Consider the following 22,642-nt stretch of genomic DNA (forward strand, 5'->3'; position numbering starts at 1 on the left):
TGCACTCCAGCCTGGGCGACAGAGCAAGAGTCCGTCTCAAAAATAAATAAATAAATAAATGCAGAAGGACCTGCTTGGAGAGTGTTGCAACCGTCTGGATGAGAGATGATGTTAACTTTGAAAGAGACAGATGAGGGGCAGATCTGGAATCTCTCTGACAGGGAAACCACCAGACTTTTCTGATGTTGGGTGGCCAGCAGATGGGCATTAGAGAAAGGGCTTGGGAGGTGACAAGGAAGACTATCCAGGCTTTAGCAATTGGGTGGATGGTGGAACGGTGCTGTGAAGTGGGGAAGGCTGGAGAGAGCTGTGTCACCCTTTCCTGCCCTGGCCCCAGTGATGATGAGGTTGTTCTAGAGAATGGGTTTGATTAATACTGACTTACCTTTGGCTATTGCAAGTCAATAACACTATGACCAGTCCTTGGAAAGCAGCTAATTTACTGCCTTTGAGTTCTAAAAATTTCATCTTCTTGAAGATTTTTCAGAATTATTTGTTCTTTAAACTCAACAGCTTTTTGCGGACAGGGCTCATGGACCTTTGTCACATGGGCAACATGTGTTTATTCCCTTTTTATGTACAGTGCCATGTTATGGGCACAGACATGTATGTGTGACCCTTTCAGGCATCCTTTGTGATTCTGGGTGTCGAGAGGAAAGAAAAGAGCAGTTAAAAAGAGCCTCTCTCTGGATGATGCTGTGTTGAATGCATTTCATAACTAACCTCAGGAAGATTATTTTTTAAATTTCCATTTTCTTTATTATTAGGGCTTGGCTATTAGTCACTGAGTGGCAGAGTTGGAATCTGAACTGTAATCATGCCACACTGCTTCCATCTGACCAGGGATGAGGGTCTGGGGCTCACTGGTGTGTGAGGGGGTGACAGAGACCATTTCCTCATTTCAGTCTCTGTGATGACAGGAGGGAGTCCTGACGCTTAGAAAGTGCTTAGAGATCTCCAAAAAAGAGCTGCCGTAAGGTTCTGTTTTACCATTTTAAAAAACATTTGCCCATAATGTCTCTTTATAGGATAATAAAAATGAACCATGTGTGGTTCATTGGAAAACATCTCTCAGGGTTATTAAAAATATATGAATATGAATTTTTACTTTAAGATGGGATGGCTATATTATTCAAAATTGTAAGCCAAAATGTATTATCTATTATTAATTTATTTTTAATGGTCATCTTTCTTATAGATTAGCATTCTAATTACTTCTGAAAAAGTGGGCAGCGGTGAGGCAAGGTTTCCAGTGAAAATTGTCCTGAAGATAAATTGAGGTCTTTGGCTGGAGCACTTCAGCCTTTTCCCCATTCTTGAGCAATGGCACCTGTCATCCCAGAGGGTCCAGGCCAAGATTCTCATCTAGGCTAGATCTGCCTGAAGAGTTTGAGGCTCTGCTCAGTAGTGAACGGAGGAGCTGCTCTCCACCACGTTCCTGCTAAGGTGCTGTCCAAAGGCCACACCGATGAAGGCCGGCAGCACAGAACTGCCTCCAGCCTGCTTCTCGCTGCTGTCCTCCTCCAGGCTGCCACTCCTTCCTCAGACCCCCTCTGCTTTCTTCTTGCTAATCCTTCCTCCAAGCCCAAGATAAAAAGTGTCTGCTGCAGTAAATGCAACTCACGTGATATGACAGGGGAATTTATAGGGTATTTCAAATACTTTCTATAATTGAAAAATCTCAGCATTTATAGTTTGATTGAAGCTTGTTCATGTCAATTCAAAGCAGTTCATGTTGATGGAGGGCCTTCTGTGCTCAGGTGAAGAGCTGGGTGCTAGACCCAGGGAGTTTGAATGGCTTGGCTCTCATACCTGTCACCCGTGCACTGTGCAGCTTCCGCACATTCTTCACCTGCCCGCTGGTGTTGCCTGGTCTGTGAAGGACACTTACTTCTCAGGGTCTTCACAAGGATTAGGTGGGTACCCAGAGCATGGCACACAGAGGATGTGCAGCAGATGGCAGCTTATTTCATTTCCCTCCCATCTATTCCTGTGTGACGAGGGAGGGCTGGTGGACTGAGTGGGGGCTTCCGGGTCACTCCACATGGTGTCAGCCTGACTCTGTCTTGAAGGGACAATGTGTGTGTGTGTCAGGGAGATGGGGCTGGCCCATCACCAGGGATGCCAGCACAGGGCAAAGAACACTGACCAGGGGAGGGGATGAGAGGGCGAGGGAGTGGGATGGGAGACCTGGGTTCCCGGACCACATCCCCAATTCTGGGCTCGGCATTTCCATTCTCTGGGTGTCAATTCCCTCTGCAATAAAAAGGAGTGGGGAGACACCGAATTTCTACTCATGTAACCTTGGGCAGTTCTCTCTGTATTTTTAGTTTATTAACCAGTGATGGATCTATTCTCCAGAAACTTCTCTAAAGTCATCTCAAACTTATGCTATTTTAAATTTATATTAATTTCCTCTGGAGATAGCAAGTTTCATTAAGTTTATGAGTTTTGGGGAAGGCAAACTTCTTTTAATCGGTCCTAGTTTACTCCTTTTAGTCTTCTAATTTTAGTATTTTATGATTTGCTCAACATTCATGCATTTGTTTAACCAGCATATAAGCATATCCATGCTCCACATATTCAGAGTTTCAGAAAGGGAAGATGTGTAGAGTTTATTGAATACCTACTATGTAAAGACATACTAAGTGTGTTCACATTTGTCAATATCCATTTACCTTCCCAACAATCTTAGGAGGTGATATTAATATCCCCAGTCATTAGACAAGCTAAGTCTCAGACAGCTTAAGTGATTCCCAGGGTCACACAGGGAGTAAGTGCATGAACTGGCATCTGAAGCTAGATCTTGCCTTCTGTAATTCTGTAATGTAATGTTACAGTGTATTGTTGCAATCTTGTAATATCGTGCCCCTTCTTTCTGCCTTCCTTATCCTCTTTATATATCAGAGAGATGGAAACCATTATTTCTGGAGCTGCTCAGCATTGATTCTTTGCTTCTCCAGGCCTGGGGGATTTATTTTCAAAACTCCCTGCTTTGCCTGAAAAGGCTTGGGAAAAGCTTGGAGTGGAAATTACAAAGGAGGGGATCTTCCAGGGGTCCCACCCAGCAGCCTGCTTCTTTCCTGTTGCATTTGGTCGTGGTGGTACCTTAGGATAAAGGGCCGTGCCTGCTGCTGCTTGATGACAACCTGGCTGTGGTAGCCTGTATATTTAACCCCACGCATGTTAAACTGCATCTGGCCAATGAGTGTGTTACATGTCTGGGGCTCTTTACTTAGGTGGTTCTTGGGGAAAATTGAGGGCATGTATATCAAGCAATTTTTGAATTATGTCTCTATTAGCATCTGTGAATGTCTCCCTGGGGAAGCCAGGAAAACTCTATTAGTTGAGCAGTTTAAAACAGGATTGGAGGAAGCAGTGGGGAATATCCCACAGGGAACAATAATTATAAACAGCAGTTCCATGTAAACAGGTCTTAATGTGTTTTCTATATTGAATTCCTGAGAGTGAGGATCTCGAGTGGTGTTTCGGCGCCCCCTCCAGGACCTTGCCCTGCATACTGGTGCCTGGAGGGAAGTGTTGGGAGCTGAGGAGGAACGCTCAGGGGACCCTGCTTCTTCCCTGGACACCAGAAGCCTTCTGGACCATGGCAATGCTGAGCCAGTCTGGTTATGCCCACCAGCTGTCTGTGGGCCACATGATACTAATGGCATCGTTGTGTGATTTCCAGGAGGAGATCTTAGGCAAGTCATTCCCTCTGTGTGCCCTTGTGGAGTATTTATATAGGCTTAATACTGAGCCAAATGTTTTCCTACAATTTATTTCAGTGAATCCTACCAGTGTCCTGCAAGATGGGTTATATTACCCCACTTTATAGATGAGGAAACTAACTCTCAGGAAAGTTAAGTATTTTGCCCAAAGTCATTCGTGAGCAAATGGCAGAACTGGGGTCTAAATTCTGGTCTTTGACTGCAGTTGCAGGGCTATTACCATGATACCAGATCATTTCCATGCTCTTCAAGCTCTTGTCCAACTAAACATTCTATGAAATACACCTTTTTGATACCAGAGGCTCAGTGATCTCATCTTGGGTTTTGCAATGCCCCCTCAACTTATTTAGCCTGTGCCAGCTATGGGAACAGAGATCTCACTCATTATTAGTTCAGTGTTTTGTGGTTGCTGCTGGCTCTAGAGTCCTAGGGGTTATGGCTTGAGGCCAGTGCGTAACCCATAGGATGTACTCATAAGGCATTCAGACTGATGGTTGTCATGGCAGTGGTGCCATAGAGAAATGCTATGGCCTTGGCTAGGTCACATCCCTTCTGTCCACCTTGAAAGTAAGTCTATCATGTGTCTTCCTACATCAATAAAGTGGAATTATGGAAGCATAAAGGCTTTAAGTTTGGAAAAACCTTAGCTATCATCCAGTATTTTACATCATCCTTAGATATCATCCACAACTATAAAGGCAAGGAATTCTTTAATCAAAGGAAGTTGTGCACAGAAGCTAAGTATGTAAAATAGATGAGGAAACTAACTCTCAGGAAAGTTAAGTATTTTGCCCAAAGTCGTTAGTGAGCAAATGGCTGGTGCATCGTAGAGTGTACAATATAGCAACGCCTCCCCTAAAGCAAACTTCCTCAGGAGGCACGGCTCAGAGTGACTCCTGAAGGAGGCAAGATCACCTCAACCATCTTCTCTCTAGCTTTTAAAATAAGCAAACTTAAAAGCAATCAACAGTCTAAAGCCTGTATGCTATGTTAGTAGTATAATTTTAAAACATTTACTTAGGTTTGGCCAGGCACGGTGGCTCACTTCTGTAATCCTAGCACTTTGGGAGGCCGAAATGGGCGGATCACAAGGTCAGGAGTTTGAGACCAGCCTGGCCAGTATGGTGAAACCCCGTGTCTACTAAAAATACAAAAATTAGCTGGGCATGGTGGTGGGCACCTGTCGTCCCAGCTACTTGGGAGGCTGAGGCAGGAGAATCGCTTGAACTGGGGAAGCGGAGGTTGCAGTGAACAGAAATCATGCCACCGCACTCTAGCCTGGGCAACAGAGCAACACTCCATCTCAAAAAAAAAAAAAAAAAAAAAATTTACTCAGGTTTTTTTACACATAAAATCACAACAAAATGATTGTCTAAGGAGAAACCTGATATTTAAGAGTGATTCAAGAGCAGGCAGAGTCCAGAGGGCATGGGACATAGGCTAGGTTAATTTTGCTAGAGACAGATTAACAGCAGGGAACTCGGGGAGAATGCAGAGGAGCAGCCCCAGTGGGCATCCCAGGAGGAGGTCTGTGGATCAGGAGAGACGTTTGGGGCTGGAGAAGGGGAAGAGGAAGGGCACAAAGAGGGCAGGGGAAGGTAGAGAGGAAGAATCTGTAGATGGCTCTGGCTTTTTAATCCTTGGATATCGTCTTGAGGGAAATAAAGGAAGATGGCTGCAGTGCTTACTCATTTCAAGAGCACTGGATCAGTGGAGTGCTGCACTGAATATTCTAAGCACAAGGCTGTGTGAGACACTGAACACTTCATTTCAGAAAACCTCCAATGCCCAGCCCCAGAGGTTACTGAGGAAGTAACTAGATAGAATGTTCTTTACAGCCAGTTTGCAGACACTCACAGGCCGGGGTCAGCTGTGGGGCTGGCTTTGTCTGGTGGGGATGGTGCTTTGGCCACAACTCAAGTGCAAGGCGGGCTGCTGTGGTCTGACTTTGCGGTGTAAAGTCTCTGGAGGATGCAGGACAAAAAACAATTGGCAAACTGTTAATTAGCTAAGCAGACTCCTAAAGGCCAATGATTATAGGAAATAACTTACTTGGATACCCAAGTGAACCACAGAGAATCAAGTGCTTGCCTCAGAACTGATTGACTCTCCTTGTTAGTGCCTTCCTCTGTTCCTCCCTCCCCCTCTCTCTCACTCCCACCTCTTTCCCTCTTTCTGCCCTGCCATTTCTGACAGTTTCTCTGTTCTCTCATTTATTGTAGCTCTCATCTTCCTATCTCTGCTCTCCTCCTTTCTCTCTGGAAAGAGAAATATTATGTACCTATAAAGTAGGTTCATTTCATTCCTCTAATGGACTTTGTGTTCATTTTTAAAAATTTTAAAATTAGATGATGGTCCTCCTTATGTCAGTACCAGGAATCTGCTCACTCTGAACACTAGTATCCTGGTAGTACTTTGTCCTGGGGACAAAAGTGGGGATGGGAAGTACAGGCCAGCAACAAGTACTTTCACTTGATCTGTAGAATAAGGGATGGTTTAAAAAAGGGAGAATCCATTCATGTGTTACTTGTGTAATTGAATGTAAATAAAAAGGAAATGTCATTAAAAAAATTAGGTGAGTTGAATATTTTATGTTGTTCTTTCTCTGAAGAAGTTCAAGCCAGCTAAGTGCAGTTGCTTTTACTCAAATTGGGCCTTGTTTCCCCCCAGAATCTATGATATGGAATAGAAAAAGTAATTTTAAAAAGTTTATCGGCTGGGTGCAGTGGCTCACACCTGTAATCCCAGCACTTTGGGAGGCCGAGGTGGGTGGATCACCTGAGGTCAGGAGTTGGAGACCAGCCTGGTCAATGTGGGGAAACCCCATCTCAACTAAAAATACAAAAATTAGCTGGGCGTGGTGGCATGCACCTTTAATCCCAGCTACTCAGGAGGCTGAGGCAGTAGAATCACTTAAACCTGGGAGGCAGAGGTTGCAGTGAGCTGAGATCGTGCCACTGTACTCCAGCCTGGGCGACAGAGTGAGACTCTGTCTCAAACAAACAAATAAACAAAAAGTTCATTATGCTGGCTATAATAGACTGCAAAATACAAGCTATTCCGATCCTCAAATCTAGTGTGCCTTTTGGGCTGGATTTTAGAAGAGACTCTCTCAGCTACAAGAGTCTGGGTATTAGGTAGGCAGTTAGCAGAGTGGGATCTGGAGTCAGTCTTATTTTGTTGATCACAGTGGGGGTCTTCAGGCTGTGGCTAAATGGGAGGGTGGTTGGCCTGGGTTTGGCCAACTCTGGATGTCTCTTTGAGATTGGAAGTAATGAGAAGGCTTCTGACCACAGAATGTGTTCCACTCATTGGAGGATGGAAAGTATTTGACATCCTCTTGCTGATCACACAAATAGAGAAGTCTTAGGGCCAGATTGGAAACCCATGCAGAGCAGGAGACAGGGTTGTTCTCATGGGCAAGGAGAGGCCAGAGGATACCCTTCTCATTTACCTTGAAGGAGGTATGTTCTGGGAGCATCATAAACTTTGATAATGTAAAAATGAGAATATGATAAACAGATTAAGTAGACAGAGAGAAGAATAGGAGAAGGATATTTCCAAGAAGGTGAGCAACAGACATTGTTTCAAATCAACATGTAAGTAATTAAAGATTGTGTGTCATTTAAAGTGTAACTATCTGCAGAAGAACTAAAAATAGCCAACCAAATATGGAGGTAGAAAGAGGAGAGAGAGAAAAGAGAGAGAGGTTTGTGGCTCAGGTTGTAGAGGAGCACATTTACTGGGAGATGTCAGGTCCTTGTGTGGCCAATGACCAGGGATGAAGGAGGGAAACTCCCGCTAGTGAGAGGCCAAGGCTGTTACTTCTCATCCTCCTTGGAATTACAGAGAGAAGTTGACCTAAGCCTTTACATTCACTAGCATCCCAGATCAATAGGTCTATCCATATCTGAACTTTTGTATTTTATTTGATATCATATTGTGGCAAATGAAGAAACATTTCCAAAGACCTAGGTATTATTTTCCTAAGACTGTCATAATACATTACGATAAACTGGAGGCTGAAATTGGAGTGATGCTGCCACAAGCCAAAGAACACTGGAGCTACCAAAAGCTGGAAGAGGCAAGGAGGAATCCTTCCCTAGAGACTTTAGACTCTAGGGGAGTTTGTCAAGAACTTGATTTCAAACTGGTAGCCTCCTGAACTATGTGAGAATAAATGTCTGTTGTTTTAAGCCACCCAGTTTATAGTAATTTGTTCTGGCAGTCCTCAGAAATTAATACAACTGTCATTCTCATTTCTTTATTTTATAAATGAGGAAAGAGAAAGCTGGGGAGAGAAAGAGATTTGTCCAACCTCACACAACTGGTAAATGGCACAACCAGAATTGCAACCTAGCTCTTTTGATTCTCAGCCCAATATCTGTATACTGTTCCTAAATTATCCCTAAAACATTGGCCAGGCATGGTGGCTCATGCCTGTAATCCCAGCACTTTGGGAGGCCTTGGCAGCTGGATTACCTGAGCTCTGGAGTTCAAGACCACCCTGGGCAACATAGTGAAACCCTGTCTCTACTAACACACACACACACACACACACACGCACACACACACACACGAACACACTAGCTGGGGTGTGCACCTATAGTCCCAGCTACTTGGGAGGCTGAGGGAGGAGAATCACTTGAGTCTGGAAGGCGGAGTTTGCAATGAGCTGATATCATGCCACTGCACTCCAGCTTGGGTGATAGAGTGAGATTTAGTCTCAAAGAAAAAAAAAAAAACCACCCTAAAAAATAAAATAGGAATAAGATCAAGGGCCTAAGGAAGACTACAGATGGGTGCTTTGGAGATGTTCCACTGCTCTCCTTAGAATGATGGCATCACGTAAGTCCTGGTGTATCTACTAGGAGGTGGTATTCTCTCTTTGGTACTCAAATTGTGAACAGAGTCTCCCATATCAAATACACATTAAAAATGGCATTTTGGACCATATGGTAAGGGCTCTAGCATAAGAGCCTATGTGTGGTAAAGACTTAATGGCAGACTACGGATCCCATCTGGAACTGGATTACTTGCTGAGGTACTTGGTGTACAGAACAGAGGGTGAAATTTTAGAGACAAATATCTCCACCTTGCTATTGCTGCATTTTTGGAAATTTTATTTAACTTCTCTAAATCTGTCTTCTTCCTTATATAAAAGGAATCATGATATTTAACTTCAGCATTATTTAAAATGTTTTCCTTAGAGCATTATTTTGAGGTTTGTATTAACTCATGTATATAAAAGTACTTAGCACTGTACCTGGCACATTGTAGGTGTTGAATAAATGCTAATTCCCTTCTTTTTCTTCACCTAGAGTTTCTGGAAATAGTTCTCAACATATGTTCTCTACCTTTCACCTTAAATCCCTTCATTGCTATAACATTACATGAATGATTGATATCCTTTGTGGTAATAAAACAAAAACTGCAATCATGAGAAGTTAAAGCAGGGGAAGGAAGATGGATACTTATGATATGCAAAGGAAGAGCAGGGGAATATTTCTACTGCAACTTTAGCCTTATAAGAAAGTAGGAAGCTTGGCCAGGCGTGGTGGCTCATGCCTGTAATCCCAGCACTTTGGGAGTCCGAGGCGGGTAGATCACGAGGTCAGGAGATCGAGATCATCTTGGCTAACACAGTGAAACCCTGTCTCTACTAAAAATACAAAAAATTAGCTGGGCCTAGTGGCAGGTGCCTGTAGTCCCAGCTACTCAGGAGGCTGAGGCAGGAGAATGGCGGGAACCTGGGAGGCAGAGTTGGCAGTGAGCTGAGACCACGCCACTCAACTCCAGCCTGGGCGACAGAGCGAGACTCTGGAAAGGAAAAGAAAGAAAAGAAAAGAAAGAAAGAAAGAGAGAGAGAGGGGAGAGAGAGAGAGAGAAAGGAAGGAAGGAAGGAAGGAAGGAAGGAAGGAAGGAAGGAAGGAAATAGGAAGCTGTTGCATTAATGTGCAATCTTAGGGGTAACTGCTCTGAAGCTCTGAGCAGGAATGGAACATGTTCTCTTGAAATCCGGTGGAGAACAGGGGCTCTGCTCAGTTGGTATTGACTGGCAGGTTGAGTTTGGATCTTCAGAAAAGCACATCTAAAGGACCAAGGGCTGGAGCAGACAGAACTTGTCAGATTTCAAGTGACTTTTAAGAAAGAAAAAGTTTTCTGAATGTGCTTCAGCTTTCAAAATCTCAGGGAAGCAGCGCCTTAGGGTCATAGAGTCACTAAATTTTAGCTAAAGCTAAAACACATCCTTACATACAGGGCTAACATGCTGAACAGTAAAGTGGAGCTGTTCTGGTTGAAGCAGAGCTGAGGAACTCACAGTCTGGCTGCCCATCTCAACCCACAAAACTGAATTCAAAGAAACCTTTGGATCACTCTAGAATTCCGAGGAACAGAGATCTAAAGTCATCATAAGGAAACCAAGACCCAGAATTTTTTAAAAAATAACTTGACCAACATTAAACCGAGACAGATTACGGATAGGAAGTGGATTTCCTGACTCTTACTCCAGGGCTTACCTCATCTCACACTTCAGTTTCTGGTCTTCCCACTTTCAGCTGGTATTTTAGCTAGTCCTTTGTCTACAAATGCATTTCATTATTATGTACGGTTTTGTCACGTGGTGCCCCTTGGAAGAAAAATTCTGTCTACACCATGCAGTGGTGGAAGAACATACATTGAATACACATTATACATACTTCGAATATACACTACTGGAGTTTGATCTTGTTTTATGAGCCCAATTAATTGCTCATGAAATTTGGAATCTTTCCTGGAGCCTAATTTTATGTGACAAAAATCATCTAGACAAACTGTGTTCTATTTGGAACAGTATCTCATAAGAAGGAAAAATAAAACTCTTTGTTTCTTGAGCTCCTTCACCGTTGGAAACCAAATTACTTTCTAATCCTAAACAATCGGGTTAACCTGGATTTATAACCCCAGTCTCACTAAGAAAGGGAGCTGAAGTCAGAGCTGAGGAGGTGGCTTTGGAATAAAGGTTCTTATAAGGGTTGAGGAAAGAAACCGACATTTATTAAATGTGTTCTAATTGTCAGACACTGTGACTAGCATTTTACAAGGTTTTTACCTCCATATAATCTCCTAAACTTCTTCTAAAAAGTTCATCAACATAATGGCTTTTAAAAGTCATTGGCTTCCATCACAATATACATAGTCACTAGACACCTTCAGAGAGAATTGTGATGTGTTGTGCTGGCCTCACCCATAGCTAATAATCCATCAAGACTCACATGCTCATAGGGCCGGAGCAGGAGACCCTAAGTCCCTGACTCCCGCACTCCCCTGGCGCGCCACATTTCAGCACGACGGACAGCGCAGCACTGGGGCTCGACGGGGGAGGCGGGGACCAATACCACGCTGTTTCAGCCCGGCTTTTTCAAATCTCTCGGGTCTCCGCCCTCATTTCCGTGCATTTTCGAAACGACTCTCACAGCAACCGAAGCCGGAAAAAAGCATTCACAGAAAACGGGGAAGCTCCAGGGTTCGCTTACCGTCTGACAAGTCAATCAGCCCGAGGTAGTGCAAAAGTTTCAGGGAGGAGCACACGACCACCACTATTCCCAGTGTCTGGAGTCCTTCGGACTCGCCCTCTGCCCACATCCTCACAGCACCCTGGCGCACCGGCAAGCGCTAGGCGGTCATTCAAAGCCGGAAAACCAGGCTTCCAAGCCTCCCTTCCCGCTGTTCTCCTAAAGTGCTCGGTTTCTTTTCCACCAGTCTCCCTTCCTCTTTCTCCCTCCCTCCCTTCCTTCCACTCCTCCCCCTCCCTCCACCTCTCTCCTCCTCCTAGCTGGTAATCTCTATGTTTCATGGTAATATTTGCTTTTATTTCCTCTTTTCCCAAGGCAATTTCTCCAACGGTTTAACCAGTCCCTAATCTGCTAGCTGACTGTAACCATCACGGCAACGTCTCACGGCATATTCTCTTGGCAGCTCAGAGGAAACGTGTATCAGTGTAGACCATTTCAAAGACATACAGAAAGAGCCCCACTGCTTTAGATCACAGATAGATGGAGAGATGAAAGATACTTTTTCAAAGGGACAACAATTTGCCAGTGAAAAACCTGACAAGCTGATCTGGAACATATGTGGTCCCTGCTTTGACACAGTGAACTGTCCCTGGAAACTGTACCACCAGGAAAGCTATGGTAAACTGGAGTGCGTCTACAATTATATTTGTCTTTGGGGAGGTTTTATATTAGTATCAGAAATTATTAGATGGGTAGTCAGGCTAGCTAAGTCATCACTGGGCAGCACTGAGTGAGCAAATGTTCTGAAAATGAAAGAAAGAATGAGGAAGAAAAAGAGTGGTGCTGTCGGCATGCCCTAAACTTTTGGGCTCTATGGGGGAACTTTCCCTTCTTCCTACACTGGATTGTCAGCAGTGAGCCTCGGGGGAAAGGTGCTTGACGTGGGGAAAAGGGAAGATTGCACTCTCAGAGTCACAGAGACCTGTCCTTGGGCAAGTTCCTGGATCTCCGTGAGGCCCAGTTTCCTCTTCTTAAATAAACTTACCACAAATAAGAGAACTTGTGTAAAGTGTGGAAACAAAGTAGGCACTTCACAAATGCTGGTGTCAGATTTTGAGAATACATTATATTGGCAACACTGTGGAGCAAAGACACTCTTTTTAATCATTGGCAGGAAGGTAAATTCATAAATCAATTGTATATATCCGTTTATTCAGAAATTCCACTTGTAAGGATACCTACATATGTGCACAAATATATATGTACACAGATATTCATTGCATCATTCGTTTATAACAGTAAAAGACTGAAAGAACTTACATGCTCATCAGTGAGAAAACTGGTTCCATAAATTATAGTGCATACATAAAAGGAGTACCATATAAGCCATTAAAAATAATATGGCACATCCATGTATCTTTGCCTGGAAAGATACTAAAAAAATACTATTAAATGAAAAAAAAAAACCTAAGTTGTTTAGTAGCACTATTACCAATGTTAATGTTACTATTTTAATATTGGAAAGGAACACACACACACACACACACACACATGCAAACATACACACGCGCACACACACACTGTCGTATCCATAAAATATTTCCAAAAGAATACACTAATAGTTGAGCATTTTAGTTGCCTCTGGAGAGAACTGAGGAACTGCATTCAGAGGGTGGCTGTTGCTGAAATTTTCTCCTATGCATGTGCGTAATGGATTCAAAACAACAATAACTAAATGTGAATGCTGGCCTCTCCTCCCCTTCCTTCTTTGGGAAAAGGGAGACATAGTCTACATATTGGATTGAGACTCGGGAAAATCTTGTCTTCCCTGCTCTGTGTCTCTCAGCTCTGTTCTTTGTGTCAATCTTCATTCTCATTGATGTGTAGGCAGTGATGCCCTGGGGTCAGCCTGCTGCAGCTTGTGAAAGCTAATTGTTAAATTTTCAGGAAATCAGCAAGGCAGTTGTTAAATCTTTGTTAGCTTGAAATCAGCCATGGTAGGGTGTTGCCACCACAGAAATTAGCAAATGCTACAAATCAGTGTTTCTTCACCCTCCCCACTGTCTCTGAATTACCAGGATGCCACGCTACCGTTCCAGATCCCATCTGCCCCGAAGAAAACCTGAGAAATTCACCTGCCCAGAGGTTTTCCTGACTTACTTTGTTTCCTCTCCTCTGGACCCCTAGCAAGTGTAATAATTTTTGGCATTCACATATCCAGATATGTGGAACTAAATTAGAAGCAGGAAGATTTCTATGTTTCTGATAAGTCAATACTTTGTTCTCTTGGCTTCTCTTAGCTGTATCTCTTCTAGGTTTCTACTTTCTCCTTCCCCTCTCCCTACTGCTTCCTTTACAACAACTCTCTGCCTTATAAAACTCATGCTGTTCTTGATCTTCCCTCCTGTGTATTCTCCCTTTTTGCAAGCTCATGCATAAGCTAGGCAGAAGCTCTCCTCTCAGCCATTTTCCTGGGCTCCCGTCCCAAATTTTCATCATTGCCCTTTTGTACTGCATACAAAACATTCCCAGTGAGGTCCCATCAACAGGTAATACTGAGCATCTGCTAGCTATAAGGTCAGGTGCCAGGAATTAGACTTAATGCCTTACTGCTTTCTGGTATTTCTGGGAAAGAATGATACAAGAAGGAGGAATAGTGGTTCCCACTTTCTGCTTTGCTGTTACTGTGTAAAGACTTAAATTCTTCCAAGAATTCTGACTTCACAGACAATTCCCCTTCTGATTGTCTCCCAGTCTTGAACTTTAGGAGCACCTGTGTCTCAGGTGAGCCACCTCGGTGGCAACCAGAAAGACTTACCTACTATTTCCTAGAAATGGTGAGGTGCCACTTCTTAATCCCAATAATGTCAGAAGGAAATCCAGGTCTCATAGTAGTGGGTGTCTGAGTAACAACCCAAAGTCTACCTGCCTCCAAAGTCTGTGCTGTCCTCATATGTCCCAAGCTGAGTCTGTGATTTGGCATTTGTGAAAGATACATGAATTGTTTATTAGAAAACCTGCCTTCTCAGAGCTTGCAGTGAGCCAAGATCCCGCCACTGCACTCCAGGCTGGGTGACAGAGCGAGACTCCATGTCAAAAAAAAAAAAAAAGAAAGAAAAGAAAACCTGCATTCTTCTCACATCCCAATTCCATCAGAGCCACAAGGTTTCTGCACGAATCTCTCTACATGTAACCAGCTTTGAAATCTTTATTGACGTTCCATCCTTCATTTGATGGGAAATGTTTGCCCTAATTGGAACACTCATGGAATCTACTTCACATATTGCTTTTTACTATTTCCATATAGAGTGTAAGGTGAATATGTTTGTATTGGAGATGTAAGCCTGCACAGATTTTGATATTTCTCTTACTAAATTTGTCCCAAATTACTACTTATTTTTTGGCCAAGAATCTTCACGTTGTTGGTCCTCTTCAATTCCTTATCGATACTGACGGGCATTTTTTTTTCCCCTCAGGTCCATTTGCCTTAAAGAAACAAAGGTTTGATGATTTGTGAAAAGGTTTCTCTGGGTGAGGATGATGTGTGTTAGGGGTGCGGGGCATGGGATTGGGGAGGATTAGCTGACCTCATGGACCAGATACCTGACTTTTGATCCAGACATCATGAAAGACTGGATTCCAATTTAGGTCCTTGCATCTTGACAAATGAATACTGGCCGTGGTCTGCAAGGTCTCCCAGGGGTCTTGGAAACTAAGATGGTCACACTCACAAATGCCAAGTTTTTGACAAACAATTTGAGCTCTGGGTTTGAATTTTAGCTCTACCACTTACTAGGTGTGTGACCACTATAAGTCATTCAAGCTTTTGGAGCCAGTTTCCTTACCTGGGGATAATATTGATATCCACAGCACAGAGTTGTTACAATAACAAAATGAGATGATGCCATAAACTGCTCAGCACAGTCCCTGATACCCAGTGAATGGCAGTGTGGCACAGAGTCCAGACCATACTCTCTGGGTTAGAAGCCTATATTGACTGTTAACTCTGCCTTCTACTTAGCTCTCTGACTATGGTGAGTTACTTAACTTCCCTGGGCCTAAGTTTTCTCACCTCTAAAACAGAGATATTCACAGTGTGTACTTCATAGAGCTGTGAGATTAAGATGAATTAGTAATTATGTGTAGAAAGAATAATGATATTAGTATAATTATTACTATTATTATTAACCATAAGCTCGAGGCAATAATGATCAGCTGGGCCCTACAGACAAGTCGCATATTGAGTAGGTACAGTCTGGAGATCTGGATCTGGGGAGAGGAAGGAGTATTATTTCAGGTAGGGGAATCAGACTTCCTCTGGAAATTGCTGGGTGCATGAACTTCAATTCTCCAGCCACAAATCTTTCTTCCAGGTAAATGTTTTCAGCTGAGTATGATTTGTTTTTGCTTAAACTTCACTTGAGTATCAGCCTCTAGCAGTCACAAAATCAAATGCAATTTTAGCTAGCTACTTCTGCTGCTCTCAGCTTGCTTGTTGCTGTGTAACCTGAAGTAAATGGAGAGGCCCCGTGGTGCAATGTCCCACAAGATCGGAGCAGTTCACTTAGTTATCTGAAAACACATGTGCAGCACGACATCCATGTGCCCTTGACTCAACAGGGCTTGCTGCGGCCATGGGGGCTTTCTGACTGGTTCTCCTGGTAAGGTACTGTCTAAACCTCATTTGGACAAACTAATTTGATAGGGGCCTCATTTTCCAGAATGTTCTGCTGCAGTTGGTATTAAAATAATGCCAATAATTGCACTTGAAGTTTTCTTTTCTTTAAAAGGTGCAAAAGAGATGAAAGAACTCCTCAGAGCACCATCTCAGAGCTCCTGATTCTATCAGAAAGCAATTATTTAACCACAAGATGGTTATGGTTCAGAGAGAAAATCATTACCATTCCCATCACTGACCAAAATGGGAAAATGATTCGCGTGTTCTTTATCTTAGCCTTTATCTTGGTGCCCTTTTGTAGGCACAGGATGGGTTTGTTTAAATTATATAAAGATAACAATTGCACAATAATAATGATATCTCTCTTCCTCCCTCCCTCCCACCTGTAATCTTTTCCTTTCCTTTTCTTTCCTTTCCTTTCCTTTCCTTTCCTTTCCTTTCCTTTCCTTTCCTTTCCTTTCCTTTCCTTTCCTTTCCTTTCCTCCCTTCCTTCCCTCCCTTCCTCCCCCTTCTCTCCCTCCCCCTGCCTCCCTGGCTCCCTCCCTCCCTTCTTCCTCCCTTCCTTCTTTCCTCTTCCTCCCTCCTTTCCTCTCTCTTTTCTTAGATATTCACAGTCCACCCAAACTCTTGCGCCTGTTGGACACTGCAGATAGATAAAAAGTCTTACCTATTAGGAAGTTCACAAAGTCTGAAATGTCCTTTAGGATTTTCAATTTGCAAAGTTTTGTTTCATCTTTTACATCTATTTGCATGTTGCAGTTTCTCAATAAATATTTGTTGAAAAAATACTATGCCACTCTCCATAATCAACTTTTGAATTAGGATACAGCATTATTTCTGTTTTACAGGTAAGAAAATGGGGGCAAAGAGAGGGAAGCTAAATGTCATCAGGATTTTCCATGGAGCGAGCACTGTGCTGGGCTCTGCACAGTTTTCTCCTTTATCTTAATTATTATAACCACTAATGATATTTTTAGTGGTGTCAACTTACATAGCAATTTTATTTTATTTTAGAGACGGAGTGTTGCTCTGTTGCCAGGCTGGAGTGCAGTGGCGTGATCTCAGTTCACTGCAACCTCCGCCTCCCGAGTTCAAGTGATTGCCCTGTCTCAGCCTCCTGAGTAGCTGGGACTACAGGTGCGCGTCACCATGCCCAGCTAATATTTTTATATTTTTTAGTAGAGACGGGGTTTCACCATGTTGGCCTGGATGGTCTCGAACTCCTGACCTCGTGACCCACCCGCCTTGGCCTCCCAAAGTGCCAGGATTACAGGTGTGAACCACTGCACCCGGCCATATATATACATATATATTGAGACAGGGTCTCACTTTGTTGCCCAGGCTGGAGTTCAATGGTGTAATCATGGTTCACTGCAGCCTCAGCACCCTGGGCTCAAGTGATCCCCACACCTCAGCCTCCCAAGTAGTTGGAACTAGAGGCACAGGCAGCAAGCCCAGCTAATTAAAAAAATTCTAGACATAGAGGTCTCACTATATTGCCCAGGCTGGTCTAGAACTCCTGGGCTCAAGCGATCCTCCTGCCTCAGCTCCCAAAGTGTTGGGATTACAGGTGGAAGCCACTGTACCCAGCCCAGAGCAATTTTAGACAGATGCTGAAAGGTTAAAAAAAAAAACAAAAAAAAAAACCCTCAGCGCATCTAGCTCTCAGGCCTTCTTTCAGAATCTATCATTGGGAAGAGGTGTCATGCTTTAAGCAGCAACTTGTGGAATCCAGCAGGGCTGGCTCTCTATCCCCAGGGTCTCTGTCCCTCAGGAGTTAATTCTCAAAGTCAGGTCTGCTTATTTGATTTTATTGTCAGCTCCGTGGAGACTGGGGAGGAAGGAGGGAAGACAGCTGGAGAGAAGCTTCCTGGTTTTCCCCTGGCATTTAGAAACCCTCAGAACAATCACTCCAAGCGTTCTGGGAGATCAATTTTGGGAGGATCTTGAACCCTGCTTCCAGGATTCCGTGTCCTTTGGGATAAATTTCAGAACCTACTCTCCCAAAATTTCAGCCTGCAGGGTCCATTCTTCATTCTCCATCTCATCAACATCCCATACTAGGGTTCCAAGCTGACAGGTGGAGATGTAGGTCTCTGCTTAAAACAGGCTAGAGAATGGGGATCAATGCCTCCCAGCAGGGAGGAATAATGAGAACATTCATTAATGACTGCACCATGTTCCTGTGGATTGTCAGCACCAGTCATTTTTTGCTTTGAACAAAATGTAACTGTTGTCAATGGAAAGCCATTTGCAAATAAAACCAGTGAGTAATGATATTTAGATATCCATTGACATGTTTCAATTTTTACCTTCTTTGTCTAGAAGGGATCAGAATTTCAACAGAAATTCCAATTCAATACACACATTTATAATCAAACCTGTGGATGTAACTTAACTATTAAATATTTCCCCCCCTCCCTCCCTCCCTCCCTCCCTCCCTTCCTTCCTTCCTTCCTTCCTTCCTTCCTTCCTTCCTTCCTTCCTTCCTTCCTTCCTTCCTTCCTCATTGCTTTCTTCTTGGGAATAAATTGCCAGGTATGCTTCTAAATCCCCTACAATGCCCAGAACAGCCCCCATCACAGTGAAATATCTGTCCCAAGATGTCAGTAGTGCAGAGGTGGAGACAACCCGCTTTAGCGTTTATCCTAGGAATAGAACTGCTGTGTCACAGGATCTATGCACCTTTTACTAAGTATTGCCAAATTGTTTCCCAAAGTTGTTTTACTAATTTACCCCCAACCTAGCAGTATGTGTAAGAGCTCTCATTCACCATCCCCACATCGCCATTTTACAGATTAAAAGCCTGAGGCTTTGAAGGGTGTGGAGTAACTTGGATAAGGGTATAGAGTGACAAGGACATTAACAAAGCTTTGAGAGTGACATAGATGTTATATCTCCTCGCAAGGACACAGCCAAGGAAGATAAATTCAGTCCTTCCATATAAGAGATATTTACAAAATCTTAATTACATACCAGGAACTATACTTTACACATATCTTCTCAAATCTTCCCCCAACTGTACAAGATAGTATCAGAGCCCACTTAATAGCATGGGCTTTGAAGCCAGCCAGAACAGACGTTAGGTCCCAGAGTGGTAATTCACTAGCCCTGTGCCTCAGGAAACTTACTTGAGCTTGCTGTGTTTCAAGTTTCCTCATCTGTGAAACAGGAACCATGGTAGACCTACGTCACTGTATTGTTGTGATAGAGATAACGCGATAGGCCATCCATAAATATTAGCTGTCATGGTCATCAGCATCACCACTCTCACTTAAGAGATTGGGAATAGAGCCTCAGAGTTTAAATTGCAAAAGGTCACAGCTAGTAAGTGGTAGAACTAGAATTTGAACTCGGGTCTGTCTGACTCCAAAGTTCATCTCACTTTAACTGTGTCAAGTTGTGTACCCAAGAGGGGAGGACTCCTAGCCCCATCCCACCAGTTTAGACTAATCGGGGTTGGGTGGGGACAGCATGTATGAATTACTAAAACTCGGAATTCATCAAACACTTTTAAATAACACATTTTCATGGTATCATGAATATTTAGTAACTCAACTAAGTAAAACAAATGTTGTCAAGATATCAGTTGCCTGGGGACCTGCTATAATAGATAGTCTGGGATGATCTGTAATTAGAATGTGGACTGCATGAAAATGGCGATTCTACAGATTCTGAAAACAACCTCTTCTCTTACAAATTATAAATATCCCCTTTGCCATATTATTACTATCCATCTGCTTCACCCTTGAAGACAAACCAACTAAAACCTATTGCCCAGGCAAAGATCACAGATTTTGAATTAGTGGTGTCAGAATGAACAATGCTTGCCTTCCTACACCCTGTTTGCAATCAAATCCTCCAATTTCTCCTCTATTTTCTGCCCCCCTCCCTCCTGGGAAGACATTTGTCTTCAGAGGCTGGCAATGAGGCATTTGCCATTAGACACACTATGACATATTTTAAATATGCTCCAAGAAGCCGAGGCTAAATTACACTGGTGAGTTATTAAAAACAGCTCTCAGTGCTATTATTATTTATTGCATTTGCAACTCTCAGCAGCAGCTGATTACACTGCTTAATCTTATATTTTTTTAAAATTCCCCACCCTGAAATTAATTCTCCCCACAATGAATAAGCAAGGTCAGCCACACTGAGCATCCTTTGGAAGCATTTGGATTCTGGGAAGGAATTTGATGGACAGCCCTGGAGCAGAACCTCAGTTTCTCCAGGGGAGGAAGTCCTTCACTTGAAATATGGACACCTTTTTTCTGAACCCCTTAGAGAGGGAGTTCTCCAAATCACAGGTCTCACCACGCCAGTCCCTTCCATGCTGTCTCTGCAGCTGCCGTATGTAGCTGTCATTGAAAGACCTCTGTGATCTGGCCCCTGCCTCCCTCCCCAGCCTCATCTCTCATAGCCCCATGTCCTCATCCAGGACTCAGTCCTCGAAGTGACTTGTATTTTCTTTCCAGTGCCAGGCTCTGCCCTCTGAGCCTTTGCATATGCTGGTCCTCTCACCTGAAGTCCTGCCTCCACCCTTATTTTCTTGGCCAATACCTTTTCCTTCCAGAAGCAGCTTAGGGAATATCTTCCTCCTTGAGGAAGTGATGCTTTAGCTAAGAGCTGAAGGAGGAATAGCCATTAACTGGGTGGTAGGTGGGGCAAGAACATTTAAAGCAAAAGAGACAGCAAGTGTAAAGGTTCTGAGGGCTGTGGGGGCTTAAGTGCTGAAGAGGTGTGTAGGAATGAAGCAAAGGTCAGTACTAGGACTGGGGAACAGGCGAGGGTGGACGTGGTGTGCGACAGATCAGGTTGGGAGACACCCAGGGGCCAGGCCATGCAGAATATTGTAGACTATGTTAAGGATTTGTCTAGCCTGGCCACAGTGGGTTTTAAGCAAAGGAACAACATTTTGAGTGTGTATTTTAAACCATCTGCAATACGGAGAACAGAATGGGGGACAAGGTACACAGAGATTGTGGGGTATGAACTTCCAGACTGCCTCAGAAGACACAGTGTCAAGGCGGTGTTAATGCCTAAAGGACCACAGGGAGGTGGGGAGACTTCCAGAGGTCCTCAGGGAGATACCTGGACCATGTGTCAGGTTCACAGGCCTGCTCCAGATGTCCTCTTCTTTTTTGAATTTTTTTAATTTTTTGAGACAAAGTCTCACTCTGTCGCCCGGGCTGGAGTGCAATGGCATGATCTCAGCTCACTGCAACCTCCACCTCCCAGGTTCAAGAGATTCTCCTGCCTCAGCTTCCCCAGTAGCTGGGATTACAGGTGTGCTGCATTTTTGTATTTTAGTAGAGAAGGGGTTTCACCATGTTGCCCAGGGTGGTCTCGAACTCCTGAGCTCAGGTGATCCACCACTTTGGCCTCCCAAAGTGCTGGGATTACAGGCATGAGCCACCATGCCTGGCCCAGGATGTTCTTTCCCAAAGCAGAAGCTCCTGCTGGGGGAGTCTCAGCCTTACCTGGGTTAACCAAACTGGTGCAGGGAGAAGGGGTTCTGCTTTAGAGCAGAGCTCCCAGGGAAACTGAGCTCAGGCCAATTCTATAATTTACAGTTTATGCCTCTAGGAGAGTGAGGTCAGAGAACTGAACCCTTACCTGTAAGTTCTTGCCCTAACTTCTAAGTCCTTGGAAGGGTTAGGTCAGCCCATCCTAGGCTTAATTTGCTACCTTAGGAAGAATCAGACCATGGGAGGTCATCTACTTCATCGTTCAATTTCATCCAACAATTCATTCATCCATCTCTCCCTTTGTCCATCTGCCCATCCATCCATCCATCCATGCATTCATCCAACAAATATTCACTGAGAAAATATTAGAGGATGGTCTAGAACCTGGCCTTTTGATCCTCAATATAGTATGTGTTCTGTGCTGGTCCACATCTGCCCAATTTGACTTAGTGTTTGTCGGCTATAGGTAAGGGATGAAGTCTGGCCCAGACTCTGTCAAAAAATTTTGTTCTTTCAGTTCTCTGGTTGCTGAACTGGAGCCCCAGGCAAACCCTGCATTCTTCTCTCCTGATTTAATTGGTCCATTATTTTAAACTTTTGTAGATAAGGGAATAAAAAAGTCAGTGGAATATTGTATTCATCACATTGAAATTAATATGCTTCATTACCACAAAGACAAGGAGTATGGTTGTAATATTTTCTCAAAACTTTTAATTGAACAGAGCATGGGAGGGGGAAAAGTGAAAATGGAAACCACCAAGCTCGGATGTTGTTTTTCACTTTTTCAAAATGTGCGCTGTTTGTGATCCACTCATCTCATTAGTGTTAATTATGACCTAAAATAAAATGGCATTTAACACTGTGCTGAGACTTTAATTAAAGCCAAACCTTCATACCCAGGAACTCTCCGAAGTCCAAGATAGTTACTCTAAAATGGTATAAGCTTCTGCTGAGCCAGCGGTATCCACACACTCACTCCATCCCCTGCTGCTGGAAGCCCGATACTTCAATCCATCCACCATCCATCCATCCTTTCAACAAATTAATTTAAGGTAGTTCTGGGGAAAGAAAATGAATATTTATTAAATATCACTCTATTACTTTAAATGCATTCTTTGTAACCTAATGTAGCACCAAGGACCTAGGAATATTCAAGTAAGGATAGTGACTAGTAGTATATGCATTATCTCATTTAATCTTCAAAAGAGTCTCATGAAGTAAGGACAAATTGTTCTATCTATTTTACAAGAGGTGAAACTGAGGTCCAGA

The 22,642-nt window shown here is 43.5% G+C and overlaps 1 protein-coding gene across 8 annotated transcripts in view; it reads right to left on the minus strand.

Annotated features, from left to right (window-relative positions):
* KCNIP1 (Kv channel interacting protein 1) overlaps positions 1-22,642 on the minus strand; it is a 392,942-nt gene that overhangs the window by 51,542 nt on the left and 318,758 nt on the right. Inside the window, exon 2 of one of the 8 annotated variants that reach the window (XM_011968660.1) lies at positions 22,270-22,431. The exons of 6 other annotated variants lie outside the window; for them this stretch is intronic. The gene's annotated coding sequence lies outside the window, so the exon portion shown is untranslated. Of the gene's footprint in view, positions 1-11,248; positions 11,337-22,269; positions 22,432-22,642 lie in introns of those variants that run through there. One more of the 8 variants, XM_011968662.1, reaches the window with a different exon arrangement.

This window comes from Mandrillus leucophaeus, unplaced genomic scaffold (assembly GCF_000951045.1).
Source record: "Mandrillus leucophaeus isolate KB7577 unplaced genomic scaffold, Mleu.le_1.0 Scaffold855, whole genome shotgun sequence".
Taxonomy (NCBI): Eukaryota; Metazoa; Chordata; class Mammalia; order Primates; family Cercopithecidae; genus Mandrillus; species Mandrillus leucophaeus.